The 24,236-nt window shown below is 34.2% G+C and overlaps 1 protein-coding gene across 1 annotated transcript in view; it reads left to right on the top strand.

Annotated features, from left to right (window-relative positions):
* The first annotated feature begins 2,963 nt into the window (after window positions 1-2,963).
* The window catches only part of LOC111512485 (uncharacterized), a 149,746-nt gene continuing 128,473 nt past the window's right edge, over window positions 2,964-24,236 (top strand). Inside the window, exons 1-2 of the mRNA XM_074170868.1 lie at window positions 2,964-3,073; window positions 5,601-5,692. The gene's annotated coding sequence lies outside the window, so the exon portion shown is untranslated. The remainder of the gene's footprint in view (window positions 3,074-5,600; window positions 5,693-24,236) is intronic.

Raw genomic sequence — 24,236 nt, 5'->3', positions numbered from 1 at the left:
CAAGTAATCATGGAATTACTAGGATGCTGTGTACGAAACTGCTACTTCCAACTGAAGTACGAATTCTATACGCAAGATGAGGGACTGCCAATGGGATTACTACTTTCACCGGTTATAGCTAATATATATGGAGTGGTTTGAAACTCTGGCCATTGAAGAAGCCCACAAGAAGCCCCGAGTCTGGTTGAGATACGTAGTCGACACCTTCATAATATGGAACCATGGGAATGCAGAACTAGACACTTTCCTGAAGCACATCAACAACGTAAGTTCTTCCATCACTTCCACAACGGAAAAGGAAGACCACAACGAATTTCCTTTCTTAGACGTATTGGTGAAGAGGACCGACCCTAAATGGGAAACATCTTTATTTCGAAAACCCACTCACATAGGGCAGTATCTGAATCAGAAATCCAACCAGCATCAATCGACTGAGGAAAGAATCATCAAGACTTCTACTAGACCGTGCCTTCGGGCTCTGTAATACAAAGGATGGTCTCGAAAGGGAATTAAGCATCATCAAAAACAACCTTCAACGGAATGGTTACTCTAGAGTGATGGTAGAACATGCTTTAGCTAGAAGCCTCACGAAAACCAGGCCACCAAACGCGGACTGCGATTCCAAGAATTGCATTTACCGGATACCCTGCGAGTGCGGAGAATCATACATCGGTGAAACTAAGAGGCCATTGAAAGTTCGCATTGTGGAGCCCAAGAAACACACATAACGAGGAGAAACCAGCAAATCCGGAATAGCAGAGCATGTTTGGGCTCATCAACATTATATCAAGTGGGCTCAAGCTGAAATCATCCACAAAGAGGAACACTGGTTTAGGAGAAAATTCAAAGAAGCCGCGTATATGTTGTCCAACAACGCATTTAGTCAAGCTAGCGTAGAGATACGTAACATATAGAAACCTCTAATCAAACCAAAAACGACCAACTCACGCCAAACGGTAATCTCCCGCTAAAAACCAATGAGGTGGAGAGAGGAGGGGATAGGTAAAAGCACTCGAATGGCCTAAGTCCAGTTATCACCCGAACACGATTGTGGATACCAACAATCGAAACGTCGTGACATAACTTGGTTTGAAATATTTTAAATTTCATTTTTCATTAATAATAATTTTCAGCTTTTATTAATATTTCAATTTTTGATTGATGTTTGGTTTTATGTTATTTCTTTGTAATCTCAGTTTTTTTGTTCAAATAAAATTTTTTAATATTTTTTCAGGAATTCAAAATCAATTTATATTTTATTAGACAAGTCTGAACTGATGAAATACACCACGAAACATTGACAACCACCTTCAAACAAATGTTAACCATTTTGCTTATCCAATATTTTTTCTGAAAAAAGGTTGGGTAACAGGATGATTTTTTTCTTAAAAAAAAACAATCGGCAAGAAACCAATTGTTTTTTCAGGAAAAAATTGATCCTGTAATGATATTGACACGCTTATTTGACTTAATTCCAGTCATACTAATCTTGATTGAATTGAAACATGTTTAGATCATCGACAGAAGTTATTCTCGGAAACTGGGAGAAAATGAAGTCCACATTTTTTCGATGATGATAGAGAAGTAGAAAGCCAAAATTAGCGTTCCACACAATGTTTTGGTGTGAGAGAAGTGTTCCCAATAGATTCATTTTAGCAGAGGTTCCAAATTCTACCTATCCAGTTGTGAAAGTCTTTAATAGACATTTTTCGTTGAGGAAGGAGTGAATGTTTTTTACTGTTTTCAAAGTTCATAACTTTTCACAATCGGAAAAACGAACAAAAATAAATAGATAGAAAATCTGCTGAAGTGTGATTAAAGGCAAATGATAAATTTCTCCCTGAAAAGTTACCACGTAATATGAAACTACTGAAGCGAACAATTAGTCAATAACATGTGTTCATAAATTTCTCCTACAAATTAAACATTGAATAGAAAATAGAAAATTTGTGTACTAAGCTTTCTTTGAATTTTTATCGTTTCGGAAAACTATCCTTTTCCATTCTTAACACCCAGCAAATTTACTTGAGAAAAGATAATATACTTATTTGTTTCAATTGAGGGATTCTCCATAAGTGGAGAAAATATAACTGGTTCTGATTGAGTTTTGAGAAATAAAGAGGTTAGTTTGACGAAATCTTAATCATCTTAAGAATGCTTATTTCAGAAATTTCACTTTTTCCATTGAATATTCAATCTACAGGTCAATTTTGTCTATACATATTCGCGATCGTGAAATGATTTTTCAATATAACTGATCGTTGATTGCGACATTGAAGAGCGGTTTCTTTTTTCAAAACTAATTGTCATAAGAACTTCGATGATTTCGGCTTCAGAATGTCTCGAATTTATATTTTTCATTCGAGAAAAAATCTTCGACGATCAATTTGTTAAATTTTTGAAAGGTATTTTAAAAAACCTGTGGAAAACGGGCGTGTCGTGGAGTAGGATCAGACCAACATTACATCAAAACGGCAAAACTGCTTTAACAATCTGATATTTCACATGAAGAAGAAGTCCAAGTGGTTCCACCAGGAATATTCTATGCATTTATGTACCAACATATCCATTTTGATAACCATCCTCGTTATTTTTCAACTGAATTGTGCAAAATGTATCAATCGAGTTATTACAAGGAGTACTCTTCTAAGAATTTTTTAAATTAAAGGTTGCCAATAGGCAATTCAAAGGTATAAATCATCTTGTCCAAGCATTATCCCGAAGTATTTTTGTGAAAGATTTTATAGAATTCATTCACTACTTCGGTCTTGTCAAAAAAAAATCATTTCATCATCCACCATGATTATTCTACAGTTAACAGTCGTCTGTGGAATCTTTTGAAACGTGTTATATAATAAAAAAAAAACATTTTAAAATTTCCACACATGACTATGAATATACGAGTATGATACAAGCTGTGCCGTTTTCCGTTTATATCCTTTATATTTTTCCATTTCAGCTCATTCAGTTGCAAGTGTCTGCCCGGGTATGCTGGACCGCATTGTTCTGATGGCCCTAAATCTCTCTGCGATGCTTCTGGCCTCCCAACTTGTCGAAACGGAGGCACTTGTTTGTAAGTATCAAAATTCTAACTACCAAATCGTGTGTTTAACTTTTTAGAGAACTATTTCCGGCAAGGCTGTTGCTAATGGATGACTGTCGAGTTTTTGTTTTGATAGGACAAAATTACTATGAATAATATCCTTGTTGTTGACAATCGAGAAATCGCTGAAAATTCACTGAACAAATGAAATGCAATTTCTTGTAATTGAATTCAATGTACAGAGTAGGGCAAGTTGGACACTTATGAAGAGAAACTCCTGTTTTCAAACTACATAGATAAAAACTGATGGCTGTGATGGCTAGGTCAAATTTTATGACGAACTCAATGATTAAAACCTCATATCGATATCTATAATGGCTTATGATTTACAGCATGTTTTTCGAAAATGTGCATTTTTAATAAGTTGTATCTCCAAAGCGCATTTTACGTAGAAATCAATGGGGTGAAAATCTAATTTTTTAAATGAGATATCAATAGCTATTGATGAAAAACTATTTTTTCAAATGAGGCACCCTGTATATTCCTGCATATTTCAATAGAGTTTACAATAACCAAAAATGTAGCACACTTGATGTTTTGTTAGAGTCATCTTTAAAATATAGAGTTTTTAATTTTTTTCATGTAGACTTTAAATCGCATACTTTGATCAAGTAACCTCTGGACGATGCGGCGATAAAACTGAATGCAAATCTTCACTGATAGCTGTCAAATTTTGATTTGAGCAGCAGAAACGCTCTTCAATTAGTGGTTATTGTTCGCAAAATTGCGACAGAACCAAATTGACGGTGGTCAATTTGAAAAGAAAAGGCTAAAATTATATGAATCAAATAGGGATAAGGAGTTAGAAGAAATAGTAGTTTTAAGAGCTGTTGAAAATAATACCAAAACATTTACGCGAATTTGAAAATATCAACATGCCTATCAAAAACTAACGTTTACAGAATTTTAGAAAAACGCAAATTCAAGCTTGGGTTTATAAAAATTATTGTAGCTATTTGTTTGAAATGGATTGTCACAAAATTTAATGTGACAAACCACATTCTACGCGGGCGAAGCCGCGGCTAATAGGTAGTAATTTATATTTATACTTTAAAGATACAGTAACTGAAAAAATATGCCAACTGCACTAAGTAATGTTACCTATAAATAAATTTCGCAAAACTAACACAACCATCAACGACGTCTGCCCGCGTTCGGGTAGCGTTCTCGGCGATTATGCTTCATTGTTTAGACCTAACCCCGCACACCGTCACCCGTTGTCTTACAGTAGACGCGACGCGTAATGGCTTACGGCGTTACATCAAATTATTCTTATCACGATAACTTTTCAACGATTCGTCTGAATTACTTAGCGTAAAAGACAAAGTTTATGCATAATAAATACATAAAACGACAATTGTATCAATTTTTGTGAGATTTTGACAGATATTCTAAAATGTGCATTGTAAAAAAGTACAGCTTGTCAAATATAGGAAGAGGTTTGAGATTTATCCCTATTTCTCTCTCTATCTCTCTCTTTCTCATAGTATTCTAACGAACACATAGGTGGCGGGACCATAACCTAATTCAGAAACCTGTTTCTACATTTGACAAGCTGTACCTATCTACCTATATATATATATATATATATATATATATATATATATATATATATATATATATATATATATATATATATATATGTATATATATATATATATATATAAATATATATATACATAACCGTTGTAAATTGTAGCCTATATGTTCTTCTGATGTTTAAGTTTATTTATCTAAAGTTTCATCTGAATCCGTTCATTTGTTTAGGCCTGAAAGTGCCACAAATATACATACATATTTATCCACTCTCACGAACTTTCACATTCAAAATATCGGTATAGAGTATAGATTCATCATTTTATAATATAGTTTTATTGTCATCACAAGAAATATTGATTCAGGTACTATATATTGATTCTGTTGAAAAAATTTCAAATACTTCTCTTTTATGACGAATATCACATATTCACATATTATTACAGTTCAAAATCCATTGAAGTTGTGATTTCCACAATATCCTAAATAATTTTCACAATGGTTCTATCATTCTATAAGATATTTTTCAAATCTGGTCAGGAACATTTTTATAGTAAATCCATATAACAATACAGTAATACGTGTACGTCCAGGTCATGTAGATATTTGTATTTTTTTATTGTTCATATCGAGATTATATGAGGTGTTATTTTCCACCTTATATAACAGGTCTAATTCATTTCTCCCAATCTTACAGTGATTTTACGGTCGGTATCTATTGAGTTACTATTTGTTTTAATTTTTTTTAATCATCAGGCCTGGTGTTTCGTCTGCTTCTGCGGCAGACATCTTTATCGCACGAAAACAGTAACCTATATCAATTTTGGTTTTCGTAATACTTCCTCTACTAACATTCTCAATTGACAAGTTATGGTTTTGAATAAAATCTTATCAACAAACTAGATACTAGACTGTTTTGAATATATTGATTTATTGAATTGACACTTTTGTTCAATTACAGACACGTTGGAGTCGCATCTGTGAAATGCCTTTGTACCCAAAACTTCACTGGAAGTACTTGCGAGAAACCCATCGCTGACATCTCACAAACAGGTAAATAAAAAACTGATTATACTGAATAATGAAAACAGAAAGTGTTTGTAGTGTAAGTTTTAGATGAAACGGTCTACCAGAATAAATTTCGCTTCAGCAGTTATTCGAAAGCATGGTGAATGGAAAGTGTTCATATACTCACGTTTTTTTTTATATAATTTGAAACCTGTCGGAGTGGAAAAATGATTATTTATATTGCTCAAGGAAAAATGTAAGCTATCTTTAATAAAAAGTTATTACTTTACATGCATTCACATGCATTACAACAGCAATGAAACTGTCAGTCATGAAATTAACAACTGGGTGCGATTATTCTTGAAACATAGGTGATTGTCGAGGCCTAGTTATGTATCATTCCCAGGATTTCAATCACTATCACTGTCCTAATCGAATTGCACCCGTGGTATCGTATATTCAAATATGATTGTGATAATTATTGAAACTTTGCAGAAAGGCTTCTACTGTAGCGGTTAGCTTTCATTCGAGGTTGTTCATCTCGTAGTTTTAGCAATCACAATTTGATTTCAAGCACTCTTTACATTTCTATTGATGATTATTGAAATTTCATTCACGTTCATAGTTCAGAGCCCTCGAATACAATTAAAACTGAGAATTATAATTTCTGTTGAAAACATCGGATATCGAAACAAACTTTTTTGTTAGATTGGTTTTCGATCCAACAAAATATTTTACAGCGGTTTTTATTTGAACTCTTGAGATATCTGCCTGCTTGTATACTGACAAATTTCCAAAATGAAATCGATCTGAATACGACACAAACTAGATCTACGCAGTTTGCTAACAAAGAAGGTTAGCTATTTTAGAAAATTTCCATAATACTTACTTTTATTTTGATTATCACTACCGCTCAAATTTTGAAAATAGTTAGCAAAATAATTTTGCTATCTGTTTTCCGAGAGGGTATTTCTATTTGGACAATTACACTTACAAGTTTGATATGAATCACTACTGGGAAGGTATATATTATAGACTCCATTTTTTCCAAAATACTTCAAAAGCAAGCCATGGTCCAGGTCTACCTAAATTCGAAATGTGATAACGTCAGTTATAAGACATTGCCATATTTGGGTGAACCAACCAATAATATTACCCTTTTTTCAATGCGTTTAATGCGTTAACGTAGGTTAAAGAACGAATAATAGTCTAAGTAAATTTATTAAAAACAATAAAGACAAAACTTCGGTGTCGGATAGATCAGGAGTATATAAGCTGACTTGTGGCTTTTGGCCGATACTGTATATTGGCCAAACAGGAAGAACATTTTTCCAAAGAATTAAAGAGCACAGAAGTAGTTTTGTAAATGGAAAGACCAATTCCACATTTGCTAACCACGTTTCATCAGGAGGACATAAGGTCAATCATGAATACGACGTGTTACATTTAGAAGAGAAGAGTTTGAAACTCAATCTTCTAGAATGTTTAGAAATCAAGGAATTCAATAATTCAGGTAAATTATTGATTGATCAATTAGAATTGAATAACGACTCGTTACTTAAAATTTTTTCAAATGTGGATACTGGGACATATGTTTAGGTAATTTAATAATAAATTACAAACTAAGGTAAAACTCGGGTACTTGAAATGAAGGTACTTCATATTGTAAAATTAGGTATATTCATCATTGAATATGTAGAATATAGTGAGAAAAGACGCGCCCGATGAAGCCACTATATGGCGAAACACTTGTTGCGTTTTTGTTAAAATCTCTTCTGTGAAAATCTCACAAAAAAGTGTTTTTTGAATACGTTAGTTATGGATTTCCATCAAGGATCGGCCAATTCCATCATATAATTATTGATACGAGAGTTACTCATTCATTCATCTCTGTTTCTCCGTAGTGGTAAGTTTTAGAAAGCTGAAATTTGGTATATAGGTGCTTCTAGGGACTTAGATGCGCACTAAGCGGTATGTTTTTTTTCATACCGCTATATCTTCGGAGGCTGAAATTTTGTACGACTTCTGCGAAGTCGAATCGGATCGCTAGTGAGTTAATACATTTAAAATGTTTTCTTTTCAGCAAGTGCGTTTTTTCGATGGTTTCATCACAATTTGTCTCAATTTCGAAAACATCTTCCTCACATATGGTGAAATCATTATGATTCCAAAATAAAAATTCTAAATTAAAACAGCTTATTTGGTCTTTTGCTCAGTTGACCTATTTATTTTGGTCTTTGCTCACAGACTAATGAAGAGAACCAAGAAGAACAACTAAATCGGTGCATACATGAAAATGGCCGCCGCGTCGCTTCTTTGTGGTATTATATTTGAGGTACCATACTCACTACTGATAACATACACTTGATTTATTGTGAACAATATATCATTTTATAATAGACAAGGAATTTTTCCTGACGATTTGAAGATTGCTATTGTAAAACTACTATATAAGAAAGGAAGTTGGTCAGACATTAATAATTTCAGACCAATTAGTCTTCTGATATGTATATCAAAACTATTCGAAAACGCAATGGCCACAAGACTAACATCTTTCTTCTCAAACTTCAATATGTTTTCTAGTCACCAACACGCCTATTTGAAAAAGAAATCCATTGAGACAGCTCTTGTTAATTTTAGTAATGAAATTCTGGAAGCAATGGAAGGAGGGGATCTATCCAGTGGGATTTTCATGGACTTATCTAAAGCCTTTGTTTGTATAGATCATGATCTTCTACTAGGCAAACTTTACAAATATGGAATTCGAGGAATGGCTAGTTCAAATCGTATCTAAAAAACAGAAATAAAATCGTAGATCTGAACTTGAAAGATACAGCATCAGAAGCTTTGGAGACGTCTATGGAAGTTCCACAGGGTAGTATATTGGGCCCAATACTCTTCATTATATTCACAAATAAGATGAACATGGTGGTAAATTCAAATTCCGCTCACATAGTTAATTATGCTGATGATACTAACCTATTGTTGACAGGTGCAAACTTACCATACATAATAAAACATGGTAGTATTGTAATAGAAAGGACAGAAAACTTTTTTCTGGAAAATAAATTGATTTTAAATGATGAAAAAACAGATTGCGTCATGTTCAAAATTGATAACAGCATGGAGACACTGAAGAGCATCACTTTCAATGGTTTTAGAGTGACCTGCAACACATCTGTGAAGTTTTTGGGTATATATTTTTCGATGACACCTTAAGTTGGGTAAATCAAATAGCAAATCTCTGCAGAAAACTTTCTTCAACTACATATGCTATAAGAATTCTCAAAAAAAACGTTGACAGTGATGTTCTGATGACTGTCTACTATGCTAATTTTTACTCTGCAAGAAGGTTTGGTATTATCATTTGGGGCTTCAGTCATGAGCTGACAAGAGTATTTCTCTGCCAAAAAAGGGTAATCAGAATACTTTTTGGTATGAAGGTCAAATACTCATGTAGAGGAATTTTTAAAACGAACAAATTATTAACAGTACCAGCCATATACATTTTTGAGTCATTAAAATTTTTAGTAAATCAACGAAACTACTTTGAAAACCATCATAAAACACATAAGTATGAAACAAGATTTAAGAATGATTTTTTATATCCGATACATAAAAAATATCTGTATGAAAGAAGTACTGTCTACAGTGCGATTAAATTATTTAACTCTCTCCCACAGGATGTAAGAGACATTGGGATGTCCTGAAGTTTTCTGAAGTCTGTGAAAGAATTTTTATGCAATATAGAGCCTTATACTATAGATGAATATTTCAACAGTTTATTTCAAATTTTATTCTTATCTTATCTTATCTTATCAACTCTATACTTATATGTGTATATGACTTGTTATATTCAAATTTTGTGTCTTATTACTCTTTTGTAATTTCGTTCACTGACGTATTTCTCGGACAAAATATTTCTTTTAACTTGTATACAAGATTTACATATACTCTGTAGAAATAAATGAATATCTATCTATTTATCTATCTAGTGTGAAAAATTGAAAATATAATTTAAAAAAAATTTTTTTCTCAAAAAATCATTCATTTTCCAGAATATTTGGTGAAAACTTTTGAATCTGCTGTAATTTTCAATCGAAATAAAATTCTAATCAAATAACATAGGCTTTCACGGCCGGAATCACGATTGATGTGCTGAGACTTCGATATATTACCTTCGTCCTTTCAGCCAACGTACATAACACTGATGATTTATGCAGCACTTACAGACGATACATTTGGTATTTCAAGTTTTTTTCAACCATGGCCTACCAGCTCAGATTTTGTTCTCATTGAAATTTTGATGTTGAACTTTGAAAAATATTCTATTTTCAGCTTTAAATACTCCTGTGCTGTGCGAAATCAACAGTCAAACATTTCTTCTACATTTTTCTCATTCAACTTTTTCCTATATAGGGTTCAATTTCAGTGGAAATAATGAAAAACCATTTTCCATCCTTAAAATGCAGCCTATTTCATGTTATAAATGTATTATCTTTCTTGTGTTTCTAACAGGCTTCTACACTGTTTTATATAGGGAAACAGAATTCTCAGTCTACTTCATTTTTTCCCATCAAGTTTCACAGTTATTTTCAATTGGACCTTGTCGTGACCTCCATTTTGTTGAGATTATAAAAACAAAATGTTCCCCGCTCGAATATCAATTGCAGACAATTGTCTTCATGCTCCGGAGTCCGTTATTGATTAAAGATGAAACGATTAATCTTTCTGAAACAAAACACTGCCCAAGAACTTTGCGACTCTGCTTGATATTTAAATGATGAATTCAGCTGATGCGTGAGAAAGCTGCAAAAATATATTCGATCGATAAAGAACCCAGATGAAGTTTAAGATGATATCGAACCCTTACAAAAACATCTTTTTCGAAGACCTACTTGAAATACGTATAATTTTGCACTGTAAACTGGTACAAAAAATTAGATATTTCGCACTAGTGCGAAATGAATATTGCACACGATCTCCTGCCATTACTAATATAGTTAACTAAGTATCTAATTTTTACTCATAGGTACCTGTAACAATGACATATCTACAAAGGAATCCATAACATTATAGTGTCAATGTGATTTACTGAGTACAAAGGTAGCTTTGCTACTGACCGCCTTGGTCAATCCGAGGATTGACTTCCCTATCGGTCCTATAGATGGCGTTTACTCAGACTTGTTCTTCATGGACATTTATTTGAGGTTTGGTAAAAAGGGATTGAATCAAAAATCTCGTTTGTTCAAAAATCGAGATTTGACATTCAAGGTTATGTCATGAGTCGCGTTATTGAACCACACAAAACAAATTATACTAGTATCTTATATTCATACATACTTATTTAGTAGCATAACAATGATAGAGAAGAGAAAAAATAATACAGCATATAGTTGCTAATAACTCTTAGCTTTCTTAACATTATTTTGGTCAATTTAACAATTTCATTGCACTACCGTACATTGAATTTTAAATCTTTTAAATTAGCACTGAGCAGTAAGAATCTGTGATTTCATTTCTTTCTTAAATTGATGAATATTATGATTTAAAAGGGGTAAAATTTCATTCAGATAAGAAGGGGCTATATAAGAAAAACATCCTTGAAATTTGGAAGTACGGTGCCTAGGTATGTTGAATGATTTAATTCTCAAATTGACCATATGTATGTCAGAATGCCTGCTTGATAAACTATATAAATAATTAGGTGTTTAGGTTTGAAGCAACTTAAACAAAAATATAGTTTTTTTTCCTGTTGACTTCATCAGTTAGTACCAGTCATGTGGATGAAAGATCTGAAAGTCAACTTTTTTCTTTCGTTTTTTTACCATCAACTTGTGGTTGATGCAGTTCAGGTGCGGAAAATCACAAATTGCTTTTAGGAACATTGCAGCAACGTGACTATTTTTATTCTGGCCACCACATGTGTCAGAATAAAATGTTACCTCTCATCGAAAAGTTTTCCTGAATGATAATATAGACAGAAAACTATTTCGTTTGCTCCTCTTCCTGCCGTTGTCTCATGCCACATGTAGTTGGTTGACTCTCCAGTAGCATTGTCGTGTATGGTTAGGTTAGAGGTCCATAACTGCCGCTCGTAGAAAACCACCGAAGAGCCAAGAAATGGGGTTGGCGGGCATTGCTGGAGATTGAAAGAAAAACATTTCTTCGTAGAGTCACTCTTAGCCTCATGCTTATTCACTCTTCTCGAAGCATAAGTTAACGTAGCTTAATCATGATGGCCTTCAGAAGATTGTCTACGTGTGTTTTTTCTTCTATATTATTCAAATTAGTAGCAACTTTCAATTGCATGTTAAGTGTGTCGTACTTGACGCACGTATTTACATAAGACTTCCTGAAACATAGCTTCATCTTGTGAAATTCTCGTTCATAAATTGTACGAGACACAAAATTTTTTCTGCCCTTCTTATATATTTCTCTTTCTCATCAAGTGTTCGGCAGAAACAGTCCTTGCAAACCTCAACCCTTCTTCCATTTATTTCAAAAGAATATTGGTACGTCACTTCTCGATTTCTGGCACTTTCCGGTTTCCTATATCGGTTTCCTATGCTGTTCCTTGCTAGTTATGGGTCCGGCAATGAAAGCTACTCTTTTATCGGCGTACCCAGAGCCCAGTATTCAGTGAACATCGTCTTGCGGATCTCACAATTCAATGATAGGTAACATTTTTTTGACATTGTCTTAATGGTCTTAATTTTCTCCTTTCCACTTTCTTTTCGCTAACATTTGTATAACTCTGTCCTGTGTGAAGCAACTTCGTTCTCTTTCATTTCGAATAGATCTTGACCATTTCTTTTTAGCCCCAGCTCTTTCTGCGACTTCTCGATTATTTCCTCAGCATGTTCTTCCATATTTCCTTCGACTCCATAATTATTTCCTTCCTCAGCATCTTCTTGTTTTTTCATATTTTTTTCTTCGAGTTCATAATAATTTTTTCCCCCAGCATTTTCTTGCACTTCCATATCTTCTTCGTTGATGCGTGATTGTGGAATAACATAATTTATCATTTGGTCTTAATATTTCCGAGATGAATTCGTATGTTTAATTCAAGTGTGTAACATCTCTATTGTGTAAAATGCAGAAACACCTCCTGTTGTAGCTACATTTTCTCCCTTTTTACATCCCAGCGTTTTCTTGCTTGAATCGCAATAATGACTGCTATCGTATCAATTCGAAACTGGAGAAGGCTGATAGGTGTCGTCAATATCACTGAAGTCAGAATTGAAAAGAAAATTCTGAACACCAGGTGGCAAACTTCGTGGTGATGATGAAGAACTTGTAGAAATTGGAGACGACGGCCCTGTGCAGGACAAAAGTAGTTTTATAGGTTGTGTCACAATTATTTTTACTTAACATTCATACCTGGTAAACAATCGACATGCTTTAATGCTACTTGTAGTAGCTTTTTACCTCGCTTACTCATTTTATTGAACAGCACACAAATTGAAACGGTTTTCTCAATAGTTATAACGTGTTTAATCCACAGCACGGTATAAATAACACAAAGGCACGATGATATTTGTAGATTAGGTTGGTATGACGGGCTCAATACGACAAAAGCCTGTGAAACCAGAGGCTTGCTTTTCATGCTTTGTTTGATACAATGGGCACATGTTGACTAAAGCCACTAATATCAAACATCATTCAGCATTTCTGACTTAACTCCCTATTATCATAGTAAATTGTGTGGCGCAAAAATTGCCTAGACTTAAGCCGTTTATATCAATCGAGAGAGCAGGAAATTTTGACTTAAGCTCCACAAAAACTCCAAAACGGTGTAATATTGACTTAAGCCTTTTTTAACAAACTTCAAAGATTTGTGGTTTAGCCTAGCAATACTGATGAGACGTATGGTGGGTTCGAAGAACGTTGCCTGGTGTTGGTTTTCGAATGTATTGTATTTGGGCTCTGTATGTCAACAATTTGCCTCTCAGTGAAATCTGTAGTAAAAAACAATGGAACGAAGGACGAATCTTGTCGGCGGTCGAAGCTTGGCTTTGCAACTGACCGCCTTGGAGAGCCGCGTTCATCTTTGATATCCGAGGATTGAGTTTTCTGTCGATCCCATATATGGCGTAGTATTGTGGTAGGGGATATTTCGCCGCTTTTCTTTCCTTAGGCTTATTCTTCAAGGACAGGTGAGTCCAAGTGAGGTTCGTTTATATTTGATTCTCGAATTTCGACTTCTCTGCCCATTATTCCATATGCTGAGTGATCTTGTCAGCTCGCGAGTGTGAGACTGTGTCAAACGTCGAAAACATGATCCGTTACACGGGATTGCAACATATTCGAGTATATGTATTGGTTCCGTCACCTTAATTTTTTGGAAGAATAATCCTCGCTAAAAAACCATAATGGATCTTCATCAATTCAGTGAGGGCCTGATCAACGATCACTCTGTGGCTACTTTCATAACTACCAAAACTAAGCGGCTTCGAAAGTAAGGTTTTTCAAAACGCGGGGTACTTACTGCACTCATAAGCCAGGAGACGCTGTTCTGATTCTCTGTCTGTTCTCTGACATATTCTCCACGGCAGCCATAATGGCAGATGTTCCAGTTGATTAGCCGCACGAACCTTCCTATATAAGGCCATATGTTATCTCAACGGAGATTGACGAAAAATTGAGCGACAGCGAAAAAGTTTGTGAAGATCACCATCCAAAAACACTTTAGATTTTGAACTCTACAGAGGAATCCGTCTCATTACTGGATTTTAGTTGAAAAAAACTTCACGAATCACCGATAATGAAAACATAACGAAATAATATTCCAGAGATCAAATGAAACCTAGGATGAATGAGGTTTCTAACTTCAACTATCTGACCCACACATCTATCAGAAAACGATAAAGTCGGCAAAGTGGTGGGGTTTCAGGAAGTTTTTCTCAACGTTATAAAAGCTGAAAGAAATTTATGGCGATTATAACTTTCACTGGCAGTAAAAAGAATGAAAAATGGTCTATCGAAAAGGACAAACGAATTTTTCATTACGTCTAGAAAATATTATGTTGAGGGAAATGCTTTTAAGACATTTCAGTTTCGCGAAACTTCAATACTTCATGATTTATTCAATTTAGTTGGAGAAATATCTAAGTACTAGTTTTCTCATCATCAATTTCCTTTGGGGATGTTATTTCCGCTATTTTCGCATTTCCGTAGTTATATTATCTACCAACAACCTCAATTTTCCTATTAGGAAATATATACTGAAAAATTTAAAATGAAATGGAGTTCGACCAGAGATAAATTTTATGAGAATTTTATGAACTTTTCACACATATACCAGATGTTCGAGATCATATTTAGTCGTATTACTCATATGTTTTTTTTTTTTTTTTTTTTTTTTTTTTTTTTTTTTTTTTTTTCTGATTGATTCGGCCGTTACTTGATGAAGATCCATAGTAATTTCACAAACTACACTTAAACGATTTGATCTCCACTAACTTTATTGAAAATAATCATAACATGTTTCGCTAAAACATTAGCTTTTTCAAATGATTAATACATCCAAGCATCCTTACATTCATATTTATATACTACAGGTAACCACAATCGAGACTACCTGTAAGAAATTACCTGAATCTCTACATCACATACCTGCTCGATTATGCTTACCTAAAGCAAATTGCCTACCACTCATGGTAGGCAACTCATATGTTCCTGAAAAAAATAATTGAATGGGAATCGGCTGGGCTGAATAGGACAACTTGCTTCGAATGGAGTGATATCATATCTCTAAAGTAGAAACAAACTATTTGGTATAAAAATGATGTCTGAATTATTAATATTGATCCGTGATATTCTCCAAAGTAGCCCTCCCTTACAAGTATTCGTATTGATTACAGTGACTGATCCAATTCATATCATTCAAAACATGCTTCAGACTTTATGATAATATAATTTTTGTGGCACTAGTCATGTGTAGGGATTGCTGAAGAAAAACTATAATAAAATTGAAAAACTCGTTTGTTTCGGCTATTATAGAAAAAATAATGAACTTAATCAGATTATAAGTCAGAATCGGTATCATATTATCTCAAGTATGGGGATGATTGGCCGAAAACATATTCGTTCCATACAAGCGTGGTGTATTTTTTCCCTATAAAATGAGTTTCAATTGGCTCAGCTTTCAGACAAAGAAGTACTTCACACATGATACTTTCTGGAACGGTCCTGGAGTAATTGCTTGCATTGCGATATGACGAATTTCTTTGCCTGTTATTCAGTATTCGAAGTTAATATTCACCTTTCGATTCAGTTCTCTTGTTTATAAATGAAATTATATTCGGCTTCTCTCACCCCTTCATCTTCGTACTGTATTTCTACGGTCAGTATAAGATGTATACAGCAACTATATTCTTTTCAACTTCTAAAAGTAATGTTCATGAGAAAGTCTCATTAATTCTCGGACTTCCTGCGTTTCAGCTATTCCGATAATATTACAGTGCAAAACCTAACATATATATTTAGGTGCATCTTTGCAAAAGGATAAGTATTGCTCTTCTCTTGATGAGAGAAAGTCCATGGTATTCAGAATTTGAAGCACTCAGTAAGAGAAGCAACTATTTGTTGTGTTTTGAAAGATAAACAAAATTAATTATTCAAACCTCAATGATGAAACCAGCCAGTAGGTACTCCACTGGGATCGATGTAATATCGTAAATAGTTGAATGGCTTTGCAGTCTGTAACCTTTTCAGACTCTGGCCAGAAGCCAATACTTGATTATTCCATTATTCCATCAAACCAAAAAAACGAACAAAAATTTATGTATGAACATACTTCATTTCATAATCATCTGCATTTACATACTCGTAAATCAAAATGGCTCAGTACGAAGTCTTTGTTATTTTGGTATCACTGTGTCTATTCCAATCGCCCAAGTAGTTTGTCAGTATTTTACTGGTGCCAATAAGGCGCTATGAAAACATTTCAGATTCGAAGAAGAAACAAACAATTTGCTGGTGGATCTTAAGCTAAGTACAGACCGACCTACAAAATGTTGGCAACTTGTTAATACTGTTGTTGTCGAAGTGTATCTGCTCAACTAGTAACTAGTTGATGAATACTCAACATTGGCGGTATGAAATTTGTTGTTTGTATCAATGTTTTCCATTTCACATGAAAAATATCGCTGAGTCTATACGGTGTGGTCAACAAGTGGTATCGCTAGTGACCCTTTTCATGACAATCTACATCTAGCAGGGACGTAAATTATGGTTATTTCATGGAACGTAGTTCATTTTTATTTCATTCCGCAGCGTACATGTTATTGACCAAAGAGCTGGTGATAGAGATAATTGAAATGTTTGAAGCTGCTTCAGCATTGCGTGACAATAAAATTGAGTTACCATCAGGCACCGTTCAAAAGAAAATCTGGCATTGAGTTGTTGCCATAGCTTGTCCCATTTGTTAAAAACTGTCTCTGCCACCATCTTCTTTTTCATTTTTGGGTATGGTAGCTATAATGAAGAGAGCAGCAACAGCAGCATTGATAAGTTCAATTTTTACTACAAAACTTAGTTTGGTTTGGACACTGGCTTAGGTTAAGACGTGCAAGTTGATACGTTCAACAAATATGTTGCCAATATTTTGTTGGCAGGTGTGTACTTACCTCAGGCTTCACTACTATTCATGTAGAAACAAAGCAAAATTCAAAATATAATCATTATTTTTCGTTCAGTGGCAACAATATAAATATAATTTAAATAAAATAAAAAACACGCTTTTGAATAACATGGAACTTAAAAGGTAACAATATTTTTTTACTAAGAATAAAACAATAACGATCGAAAAATACTAGTATTATTGTGAAAAAAGCGTGGGCGATAGATATACAAAAAATTTGGCATAAAGCGTCCACGCTTTTTTTTACAATAATACCAGTATTTTTCGATCGTTATTGTTTGAAGCTTATTTTGAAAAAATAATTTTTAAGTTTTCAGTTCGATGTTCTTTAAAAGCCTGTTTTTAATTTTTTCAAATTATATTTATTTTTACTTTTTAGTTCGATGTTCTTCAAAAGCGTGTTGTTCAGTTTTTTTAAACTATATTTATTTTTTCTTTTTTAGTTTCATATCCTATAAAAGCTTTTTTTTTAGTTTTTCAAATTATATTCATTTTTCAAACCAATCTTCTGATTCGATTGAAATATTTAAGTAACTGAATTTTTTAGGTGTACATTTTACGATAACGTTTTCATTGTTGAAATCCATATTCTGGTTTGCTTTCAAATAATCGAATTAGATTTTGAAATGTATTTTTCGTTTCGTTCAAAACTTTTTTCTGTATTAAATCACGTGTAATTGAAAATATTTGAATATCTAAATATTTCGTCTGTAGTACAAAATTTCGCTACCACTTAAATTCCTAAAATCCATTTTTTATTTTGATTTTCTTCTGAACAACCTATCAAAGACGTTACGTACAGCGCCATCTGCCCGAGAATAGATCAAAAAATATCATGGAGGTTACTTACAGCGTCATCTGCCCGCAAATAGTTCAAGAAGTATCAGTGAGAATACGTATAGTGCCATCTGCAAACAATAATAGTGTCAATAATTCTGTTAATACAGATCCCGAACTTGGGAGTTACAAGCAAGCAAACATACATACATACAGGTGAAACTAATATAAAGCGTATAAAAAAAATGAAATTATTCTTTGCGAGCGATGGATGAAAAATAAAGTGATTTTTCATATTGGTACTTCTCTCTCTCGATTTATTCCGTCCTTTGAGGGCTATTTTGACCAAGATTACCTTTCAGAAAAAAATCTCTAGAGAATATGGAAACTTTATTGAATGAACTTGTGGTGCACTGTTTGGAACTTTTGAAGTAGTAATGAATATCATTGGAGTTTTATCCCAACATTGATCATCTTCAAGAGGAAGATGATCACTTGGTGATTGAAACACGTGTCGAGGTGTTAAAAATAACGGTTTGGTGTTAGTATAGAACTCCAGTATTATTCATCGAATAAAATAGGTGAAATATGAGATATAAAAGTGGCTATTATTTAAATATCTGTTTTTGAAGAATAACTGTCCAATGAATTCCAGCACACGACATACTCTCTCATTCGCTTTTATAGGAAGGGCCGATGTTTCACATGGATAATGAGCTGAAAACCCAGACACATTCTGTAATGTGTTGTAATGATAATGTAATGATAATGTAATGTAATGTGCAGTACACTGAATTCAATCAGTGATTTGAATATTCTTTTTCATTAAAGTCTTCCCAACATAAAACATTTAGATCTTAGGGATTTTGGAAAAAATTCGAGCAGCACAGTCCCCCCAACATGTTTCAAACAGTTTTTTGCCATCCAGTTTAGTAATTTATCACATTCTCCGACGTAGACATCTCTTGAATTCTCAGGTTGCAAGATTCTTGTTGCTCGTTCAACTTTTTTGTGGTTTCTTCAGGAATTGCGAAACTTTTCTGAACTTTGACTTTTATTAGTTTGACGGCTAGAAAAATTTGGTTCTTCTGCAATCAAAGGTAATAAAAGGTTGATCTGGAACCTCTGTTGTAGAATAACTCCAGAACAAGCACCAAAACTGCAATACTCTTCCCTACGTACGTTTCTCCAAACAAGTTGTTATCTTCGGGAGATTCTATTGATTGAAAAAAATGCTTGTTTTGGAATCGAATACAGCATTGCCTCAGCAAATATTGAATCCAATGTCTAGCAGATAGAATCTATCTTCTTCCGAAAGTTTTCGGTTGTTTCAAAAGGTTTATTCGTCCCTACTATAATAACTCAGTGAAGACTTAATAAGATGGTAGTCGGTTGGCGAGAAGTCTGTAGAGTATGGTGAGCGAGGCAGAACTTCGACGCTTAGTTCGTTTAATTTGAGGACGGTGATTTGTGAAACGTGCAGACGGGCGCTGTCGTGTAGTCAGACCTCTTCTGTTGACCAGTGCCGTCGACTTTCTCACAATGGAACTGGTTTGCTCCAGTTGCAGAAAGTTGTAGTGAATCAGAGCAGCCGCTGCCAAAATACAGTAACCAACCATGGTCTTTTTTGAGTTTTTGCCTTTGGCTCATCGATATTACTTCATCGGTGTCAAACTACTGTCCTGAACGTCTTCTGTTGTAGAGGATCCAATTTTCATCACATGTAATGATTCGATCGAACAAAGGATCGTTTCGGTTGTGCAAAAGCAAATAAGCACAGACCTCCATATGTGAAAATTTCTGTCCATCGTGGGGCACCCATTTTTCAAGATTTTGACATTTCTAATAAGTTTTGAATCATCAAAGACAGCATGGGAGCTGACGCCCAGTTCTTCTGCTATCTCACGCTGCGATTGTGATGGGTTAGTCTCCACTAAGATTGTCAAATCCTTGTCCTGGATTGCTGTAGGTCGATGTTCTATATGGATATCAAAATGGATATTCAAATTGAATATAAATAATAAACTGCACTAATTTGAGTGTGATTTATTAATAACCTTGAACATGAATGGTCTCTAAGTTCACCGTCGTGGGTAGGAAATTGAAATACAAACATATAAAAATAGAGCTGGTTTTTATACCAATATATGGATTCCCGATACAGGGTGATACAAATACACATATATAACACCTTCCCCTCTAATATCACAAATGAGTGGTGATGAAAAAAGCATCATCAATACCTTCAGGAGGTTTAAGTTAGCTTCTTCTTCCCAGTATGCGATCGTTATGCTCGAAGTATTTGTCACCTTCATCACCGTTATCGCCACTTTCACTTATACTATCCTCACGATCAATATTTACAGTATCGGTCGAGGAATGATATCGACTATTGACGTCACTTCAGGGCTCAACTTTGAGGCTTAAATCTCCGGAACGAAATTTCGCAAACCAATATCGTACAGTGCGTTTATTATCACTATCATTACCAAATGCCTAGTTAATTTTTGGGGGGCTGTTTCGGCAGCGTTTTGGTTCACGATATTCTATAGTAATAAGCTGAAAAGAGGCGACAAATATAATTGAATGACGATAGAAATAGTTTCAACTGCTCCTCGAATTGAGGGCACTCAGTTTTTTAAGATTGTTTTTAAGATTCTGGGCATAAATATACTCAATGGCCTCGGAATTGATGAAACAGCTAGCTTAACAAATAAATCAGGTGATAGGATGGCTCCACAGAAATCTCTTGAGAGTTGAGTCGAACTTGGGTTTCCAGTAGCTAAATATTGTTTCACTGTTATTGGCTATTCTGCTCGCTGACCAATACCATCGTAACTACTTTTGTTTGGTCCTTCTTTTTATAAAATAAGTATTTTCTTCTGATCACCTGCAGCTCACTTGTTTGTTAGTTGTTTGTCATTTTTATCGACTTCTTTTGTGTATTCTCACCTTCCACAATCTGAAAAATATAATAATATGTATTTATTCACTTTCTTAAGATTGTTTACAGTATGTATGCATGTACATACAGTGAACAAATAAAATACATCTTACGAGGCAAAATGATCTGCCTGTGTGTAAGGAATGAGAATACTGAATCTGACATTGAATGAGATTCATGCATTAAATTAAGTACTATGATATAAATTTAAAATAGCTACATTTGAACAGAATATAAATAAATAAAACCAATCAATCTATTAGAATAAGTACTAGATATAAATATAAATGAAGGTCTAAACTGGACATATTTGAACAGAATATGAAGAATTAAAAATAAACTAATGTATTGAATGGGTACTCAGTATGAATATAAACATAAGTTTGAACTGGAAACATTTGAACAGAATATAAATAAATTAAACAATCAATGGATATAGAGATTTCAATCATAAGTGTTTCAGAGTACAATCAAATTAATACACAATTCCACATTCGTGGAAGTAAGTATTTATTTTTATATTTGTCTATGTATCTCTGCTCGTGGTACATTCTTGACATGAATTGTCATACATTTTTTGAGATTAGATTCGCATCTTAAATTTTCAGGAAGAAAACTGTAGAGTTTTGGTTTTGAATAATGGTATGACGATACTATGATTCCGTGGTGATGAGTACCTAGTTAATTCACTTTTTTGTTTTTATGCTGTACAGCAGTAATATTTATAAAACACAGCTGTCTGGGATCAAATATTCCAGATTCTGAATAAAGTGGATCGCAAGGGTAGTCGTAACCTTTCTGTAGAATATATCTTATACATTTCTTCTGCATAACCTCAAGAGAATATAGATGAGTTTTCGACACTCCACTCCAACCGATTATAACATATCTCAGATGGGGCTCTACTAAACTCTTAAATAACATAATTTTCTGTATTTGATTGGGTATGTTTGCTATCCGTTTGAATTTGTATAGTATGTAACTTAATTTTTTAACTATGTGGTCTATGTGATGGTTCCATCTGAGATTGTTGTCTAAAATTATTCCAAAATATTTTATTTTTTTTGAGGGTTTGACGACTTCCGTATTGGAGACTTTGATGTCATATTCTGGAAGATAGTTGTCATAACTACTGAATGGTACGTAATAGGTTTTCTCAAAGTTAATATATAAGAGCATGTGGTTGACCACAATTTGATTTGATGAAGGCCATGTTCTAATTTCTGTTTCAAATTAAACCAGTTTTCGTCTTCGCAAAACAACACAGTATCTTCGGCGAAACTCAGAATGTTGGAGTTGGTATGAAAAGTTTAATGGAGACCTTATATAAGTGTAGGAAGGGCAAACTTTTCGGTTTACCACGAAAATCAAAGTATTTTTTCATAAACAAAAATGTTCTATTCATCAGTATCTTGTCGTATCTAACAATTTTGCCTATCAAAAAAAATGCTAAGAAATAATACAATACTTATCTTAACGTTTCGAAGATCAAAATCTGCCCTCGTCTTCAAATATGGATAAAAAATTCAAATAAATATGCACTTATTTCTTTGCTTATTATTTATTTCTCAACTTCTTCGACAGATGTCAAAGGAGTTTTGAATTATGTAAATTTATGTTTCTGATTGACTACCGAAACATTCGATGTAATACAAGGTACTCTCCGATATCAGTCTGTTATCATTTCGCCATGTTTTTCGAAACCTTATCGTTTTGTCCATAAAAAGCTCTCCTTCTGGATGCATTGGGCGAGATGAGCTGCTTCTAAATTTCATCTGTCCTGTCTGTAGCTGTGGTCTTCGTTATACATTCATATTTTGTATAGGTGTACTGTAAATGTATGACGTCCAATTAATAGCCCTGTACTAGGTTTCATCATGGGTAATTCGTCCAATGATATTTCAGATTTGAGAAAAAAAAATTCCTGGCTAGTCCAGAAACGAACACGTTTTCCAATCACCAGAAATGCAACACTTTTCTCGACGCCCATTTCACCAACGAATTTGGCTTCTCCATGATGTGAACAAAAGTGAGATTGGAAAAAGTGCTTTTCTCATTTATTCTATGTCAGAGGTTCCAGTTTTTCCTTTTAGCATGGCTAGCGTTAATATCAACTGTGAATTCAGTATAGATCTGAAAAATTCAAATGTCCAAAATTTCACTTTGTTTTGTTTAAAAAAGCAGTTGAACACTGGACGTCATACACTGCAGATCAGCAGCATACTTCGTGCAATAAATTGTCCCGTTTTTCATTCATGCGGAAATTTTTTGTCTTCCCACGTTTCAATTACTCCTCAATGTTATTCATCATATAAATATGCCATGATGAAACTAGTCAATAACCTCAATCTACTCTATTCAATATAGAAAGTTTTTTGCAAATGTTCTCTGCAATATGCCGTATTCAGTTAATCTTCGATATCATCCGCGCAAGGTGAAATTGCGAATCTCTCGAGTTTTATCGATTCATTTTCATTTAAGTGTGTTATTACGTTCACAAATGAAGTGCTACAATAAACTTTCATTTGAGAAAATTAAAAAGTTCACTGAAATGTAAGAATATTGTCTGAAATAAATGAGAACGTGGGAACTCGGTTAACTAATTTATTTCCAAGCGACTTTACTCGCTGCGATTTTGAGATTGAACCTCTGCCAGCTTCAAATTGAATTCAACTATTGGTTCCGAATACGAGTATCATAGACAATTCGATGAAGTCATACCTAGTGGGATTCATATCTATAGGGAGCGGAGCTCCATACATGAGAACAATACTCCAAAGAAGGTCTGATCAAAAGTTGAAGCTTTAGTGAAGCAGCCGTTGCAATTTCAGCGGCATGGTTGTAGGTACCAAGACATATTGGTGCCATTTTCAACCGCCAACAAACTTATCCGCTTCGGAGACATTCATCTTTTTGGTGAAAGCCGATCCCTATGTTTTCGTGCATTGAATCGAACTTGGTTCCTTCCACCCCAATTCGAAATCACCTCTAGATCCTGAATGAGATATGCAATTTCCAGCTGCCGGTGAAAATGTGCATCTGCAGTCGATGTCCTGGAAGTGGAATGATGAGACAAGTGTGCTGTCGTCAGCAAAGCAATATACTTATTGGATTCTTAGTTGTTCCCAATAAGTCGTTGATGTACAATAAAAAGAGGATTGGAGACAATATGGGTTCCTGTGAACCCCAACGAGAAATCCAACGACACTCACTAGCAGGAA

Source organism: Leptinotarsa decemlineata, unplaced genomic scaffold (genome assembly GCF_025532065.1).
Source record: "Leptinotarsa decemlineata unplaced genomic scaffold, Ldec_3_MD MMD2_tig00000008_RagTag_RagTag, whole genome shotgun sequence".
Classification (NCBI taxonomy): domain Eukaryota; kingdom Metazoa; phylum Arthropoda; class Insecta; order Coleoptera; family Chrysomelidae; genus Leptinotarsa; species Leptinotarsa decemlineata.
The sequence above is the reverse complement of the archived record's forward strand: the minus strand, read 5'-3'. Positions and strand labels throughout refer to the sequence as shown.